Here is a 6,000-nt window from a genome sequence, read left to right on the forward strand (position 1 = left end):
CTCCCAAACGGGAGAAGAAGTCTCCCACGGAGGGTCCTACCCTGGGGGGCGCTGTTACCGCACAAAGTCCGCGGGGGGATCAATTCTCCCACGAGTCATAAGTGACCCGAAATACTTTAATAGTACAGATACGCCATCTTTTTCTTCTGAGAAAATAACCACCGCATATATCTTTGCAGTTCGGGCCTTAGCCCCTCTCAAATGAGCTCGTCTTCGGGGGATCTCCTTCCAGAGATGATGGAGAGTGAAACGCCTCCTCTAGACTCCTCTGCTCCGGAAGCGGGTGACCCTGAAGTGTCATCGCGGAGGGCTTCTCCGAGTCCGGTGAGGCCAGAAAATAATCCCGTTGACCCCCGAAGCTCCCAGTGTCCGGTTCCCGAAGAGAGCAGACAAAAGAGTCCGGCACCGTCTAGTGTGCGATCGGATGTTCTGAGGGAGTTGGTGGGGCGAGCGGCCATCTCAGACGAACACCGTGTGCTGATGAATACGGTGATGGAGAGGATATCGTCCGCCGAAAGCGGATTGCATGAAGCTTTTATGAGTCTACTGACAGGCTTTGAGGTACGTAAAAGAATGTATGATAGTCCTGCACATGCTAGGTGTGCCCTGTGTAGATAGTAGCCCCTGAGACTCTGGTTGTCGTCGGAAACGACGGCGAACAGAGGATCATATTCCCAGGTAATAACCATACTGCCTCTATGTGCAGGTGATGGAAGCGCCGGTGGCTAGCCGGACTAGCGAATTTGCCCATTTAGAACGGCAGTTGGATGCGGCAGACGCTGACATCGAGCTTGTTAACAAAAGGCTTGACGAGGCACAGGGTAAGTGTCATTATCTGGTAAACGCCACATAGGAAGAGCAGCATGATGCCAATATCTTTAATATGCTGTGACTGCAGATGGAGCTGCCACTGTTGAAGCCTTGCGGGCAGAACTTGCCCGAGCCAAGGAACAAGCGAGGTTGGGTAATGCGGCTGCTTTGAAGGCGGCCGAAGAGTTGCAAGCCGAGAAGGCCGTGCATGGCGAGAGCCGAGACAAGATGGCCAAGATGCCCATAGAATTAAAAGCCATCGCCGACCGTTGCCGGGTTCTTGAAAAGGAAAACCAAGCGAAGGCATCGGACCTTGAGAAGGCTGCTGCGACGAAAAAGGACCTCCGCTCTGCTACGAGGGCAAAGAAGGAGGAGCTGCGGGAAGCCAGAGATATTGTAGCCGGGAAATCCTTTATGTTGCGGAGGAAGTTCGGAGATCCACGATATGCCCCTCTGGATCGGCTGTGGAGTTCGGAGGATGTATACATGGATTTGGCGGCGAGTGCTGCCGATGCGGCCAAGTATTTCCAGGGTCAGACAGACCGTGAAGTAGACCAACTGTTTTGGAGACAATTCCATTCTCCCGAGCGTCCACTTTCATTGAGTGACCAATTGGCCGAATGGGCCGAACTAAATAGGTTGTCCGGACTCTCCATGAGGTCTGTTGTGGATCAACTATGGCCGGAAAGGTCAAAACCGAACTCTTATTTCGGCTTGGTGCAGCAGTTCCTTGACGTGGTGCCACGCATTGATGCGATGAAGAGGTCGGCGTGCATAGAGGGCGCACGGATGGCCTTTGCCCATGTTAAAGCATACTGGGCGGAGATGGATGCTACCACTGTTGCAGCGCGGGATTCGGCCATAGGTCGAAGGGCTGCTGAGCACTACTTTGAAGAAGTTCTTGAGGGTGCTCGTTTGATAGAGACCCAGTGCTCAAAAAATATTATGTTTGAGTGATATGTAATCTCATTGTAAGCGAAATGCTTTTATAAATTTTTATAAGGCTATTTTTATACTTTTGCCTGAAAGTAATATGATGCCTCCTGGGCGGCCGTTTATGTATACATGTGTATAACCTGAAAGATTGCAGTCGTCGGCTTCAACCCTCACGCATATAATGCGGAGGTGCTCGCACAAACACGCGTTCACACTTAACCCAACGTCTTGGTCCTATTAAGGAGGTGATAGCGGAGCGAGCGAGGCAACCGGACTATAATGCTTTAGCACTTTCACTTAGCCATAGGAGTTTGACAGTGGGGCTACTAGATAGCCCCTGGTGGCTCCGCACTCTCCCGATCCCGGGGTGCGTACATGCCTGGCCGGAAAACGGCCCTTCGTTAAGGCGGAGGAATTCTAACATTCCGACAGGTCATCGAGTGGTTGACCAGTCTCACGCTATATCATGACAGTCAGTTTTCGGCTTTCTCTACTGAGGTGCTCGTCCGGATGAACCAGGGCACAATCGCAGTAGTTCTCCTGGTGCTACCTTAGCCGGTAAAGCGGAACGTAAGGCACCAAAACACAGGAGCTGGGCAAACCCAACATTTGACCAAAGACAATGATTCGGAGCTGATGCATATAAGGCCGAACTCGCGACGCCGAACACTCCCTAAGGTATTCGGTCTTAGTGGTATAAACCGGGCCTAAATAATGGCCTTTGTAAGAAGCCCCTTCTGTCCAGGTACAGGCATTGTTCTGGCGTGGCCACATGCCAAGACGTCAGCATCCTTTGGTGGATATGTATCAACAAGAGACAGTAAAAAAGGTTTACGCAGGGTCTTAATCTAAAAAGAATCCTTGGAACGGGTCCCTGTTGCACGTCTGCGCCTGTGTCTCCATTGTGCCGTATCCTGGACGGGTGTAGCACGATGATCGTTTGTAAAAGAGAGGAATTTAGGTGAAAAAGTTGTCGTGCAGAAAGATAGTTTTTTAAAGAAACCATGCATAATTCAAGATGAGAAGAAATTGCCACTTGTCTGCGCGCGTTTAGCCCCTTGTATTGACAAATAGGGGTGTGACTGTTTATTCGGTATAAATAGCAGCGCCGGACTTGATTAGTTGTGTCTGGGGTCTTGACGACCTATTGGATGCTTTCGCTGGTCCGGGCGCCTTTAGTGTGCGGCTACCAAGGCAGCCTCACTCTCTTCGGCGCGCAGAGATCGCTTGATATTTCCGTGCACTGCAATGATGCCATGTGGACCGGACATCTTGAGTGTGAGGGAGGCGTAGTGTGGTATTGCATTAAAGCGAGCGAACGCTTCGTGTCCGAGCAGTGCTTGATAGCCACTTTGAAACGGAGCGATGTGGAAAGTTAGATGCTCGCGACGGAAGTTATCGGGGGAGCCGAATATAACTTGTAGTAGGAGGGAGCCCGTGCAACGAGCCCCTGGGCCTGGCGTTACTCCTTTAAAGGTAGTATTGCTATGGCGAATTTGTGTTGGGTCTAACCCCATCCCGCGGATTGTATCTTGATATATTAGGTTTAGGCTACTGCCGCCATCCATCAAGACTCGTGTGAAGTGATATCCGCCAATTACTGGGTCTAATACCAGGGCAGCCTATCCTGCGTGCCGGATACTTGATGAGTAATCGCGATGGTCGAAAGTGATCGGTTGAGACGACCAGTGGCAGGACTTCGCGGTGACAGGCACTTGGGTATATTTTTCTGGGAGTGCCATGTTGTTTTTTCCCTTGATCACGTGTAAAACGTTTACTGTTTTGACTTCTGGTGGAAATTTCTTTTGTTCCCCCGTGTCTTGCTTGGGAGGCTCGTCCTCGTCTTCACTTGGCGTATCCTCCCCCTTGTGTACGGCGTTGAGCTTGCCGGACTGCTTGAAGACCCAACATTCTCTGTGGGTATGATTAGCAGGTTTACCAGGGGTACTATGGATCTGACATATTTGGTCCAGAATTTTGTTGAGGCTGGACAGTTCATCCCTGGTGCCTTTAGGGGGCGGCTTTTGACCTGGCCGAGAGCTTTTGAATCCGGCATTTACTGTCGTGCCCTTCGTGCGGTCTTCTTTATTCCGGCGTTTGTTATTGCTGTTGCGCCGTGATTTCCCGTTTCCATCTCTAACTTCGGATGTACTGGGGTTGCTGGTGCTGCATCTGGCTAGCCAGCTGTCCTCACCCGCGCAAAAGCGGGTCATGAGGTTTGTTAATGCGGCCATCGTTCTCGGCTTATTTTGGCCGAGGTGTCTGGCGAGCCATTCGTCACGGACGCTATGCTTGAAAGCTGACAAGGCTTCGGCGTCCGAACAGTCGACAATCTGGTTCTTTTTAGTAAGAAACCTGTTCCAAAGCTTTCGGGCTGACTCTCCGAGCTGTTGAGTTATGTGACTCAAATCGTCCGCATCCGGAGGTCGGACATAGGTCCCTTGAAAATTTGCCCGAAAGGCGTCTTCGAGCTCTTCCCAGCTCCCGATGGAGCTTTCGGGGAGGCCTTTGAGCCAGTGGCGAGCTGGCCCTTTGAGCTTGAGGGGTAAGTACTTGATGGCATGGAGATCATCTCCTCGAGCCATATGGATATGAAGGATGTAGTCCTCAATCCAGACCCTAGGGTCTGTTGTTCCATTGTATGCCTCTATGTTTACGGGCTTGAATCCCTCTGGAAATTCGTGGTCCAGCACCTCATCGGTGAAACATAGGGGGTGTGCAGCACCCCTGTAGCTGGGTGTACCGTGTTGTTCGGATGTTTGGGATGTTTCATTGTATGCTGGGGCACGCTTGCATGGTCCATAGATGGATCTTGTTGCGCCATCATTTGGGTGCGAGCCCTCGCATGGGTCGCGTGTGGTATTGTGAGCGGCGTTGTATGCCGCTCTGTGTTGGTAGAGGGGTCGTCTATCCGACCAGGTGGCTGCTTTGATGTTTGGTTGTGGGGGGTCTGGGGCCTCCTCATCGAATTCGGGTAGCAGCTTCCGCTTTGGGTAGCTCTTGGAGGGGCGATTATCGCTGTACCTTGCTGTTGTATTGAGTATTTTACTCCATCTGATTTGGAGTGTGTCTTGAGTGGCCTTGAGCCTTTGCTTCTGCTTTTTAAGACTCCTCGCGGTGGCAACAAGCCTTTTACGGGCATTCTGCTGCTCCGGGTGTCTGTCCGGCGTTATGTCGTTCGGACCATTATCCTTGATAGGGTTTGTTTGCTCGGTTTGATTATCCGGATTGCCATTGTCCGGCAGCGGTTCGCCCTGCTCCAGCGCTGGGTCTGTGTGATCGTTATTTTTGTCGAGGCGGGATTTGGGGCGGCGCTTACGCTGCCGCTTTGACTGCTTTTCAAGGGAACAAGCCTTTGGTGCGTCCTTCCGATCCTCGTCGTCGTCTTTTGGTGCGTCCAGCATGTATACGTCATATGACGAGTGGCATTCCAGGGCCCAATAGGCGCTGGTTCTTCATCGTCTCCTTCATCGGCGTCCATACCGTCGATATCTTCGGAGTCGAAGTCGAGCATGTCGGTTAAATCATCGACAGTGGCTACAAAGTGGGTGGTGGGTGGGCTTTGAATTTCTTCATCGTCCGAATCCCAACCTTACTGACTGTAGTCCGGCCAGGACTCTCCTAATAAAGAGAGAGACTTCAGTGTCTTCAGAATATCACCGAAAGGCGAGTGCTGAAAGATGTCCGCAGCAGTAAACTCCATGGTCGGCGCCCAATCGGATTCGATCGGCAGGGGCGCGGAGGGTTCGGAGTCCGGAGAGGAGTCCGGCTCCTTGGAGTCACGAATCTCGCGGAGTACAGGGCTGGTGTTCGGCTCAATCGCCGTTGGGATTGCAGCCCTCGAGGTGGCGTCCAACCGCCCATCCTCGATCGGCGCAGTTGGCTCTGACTTAAGGGTCGAAGCTAATGCGGGTGCGGCCTCCAGGGCACTGGTCGGCGGCAGAGCTAGATCATGCTCGTCGGGACAGTGCGGCGCGTTCGGCAATGGTGCAAATTCGTCGAAGATCAAGTCTCCGCGGATGTCAGTTGTGTAGTTTAAACTTCCGAATCTGACCTGACGGCCAGGGGCGTAGCTTTCGATCTGCTCCAGACGGCCAAGTGAATTGGTCCGCAGTGCAAAGCCGCCAAAGACGAAGATCTGTCCGGGGAGGAAGGTCTCACCCTGGATTGCATCGCTATTGATGATCGTAGGAGCCATCGAGCCTGACGGCAACGACACAGAGGAACTCTCAATGAAAGCACCAATGTCGGTGT

The sequence above is a fragment of the Triticum aestivum genome, chromosome 4A (genome assembly GCF_018294505.1).
Source record: "Triticum aestivum cultivar Chinese Spring chromosome 4A, IWGSC CS RefSeq v2.1, whole genome shotgun sequence".
NCBI lineage: Eukaryota > Viridiplantae > Streptophyta > Magnoliopsida > Poales > Poaceae > Triticum > Triticum aestivum.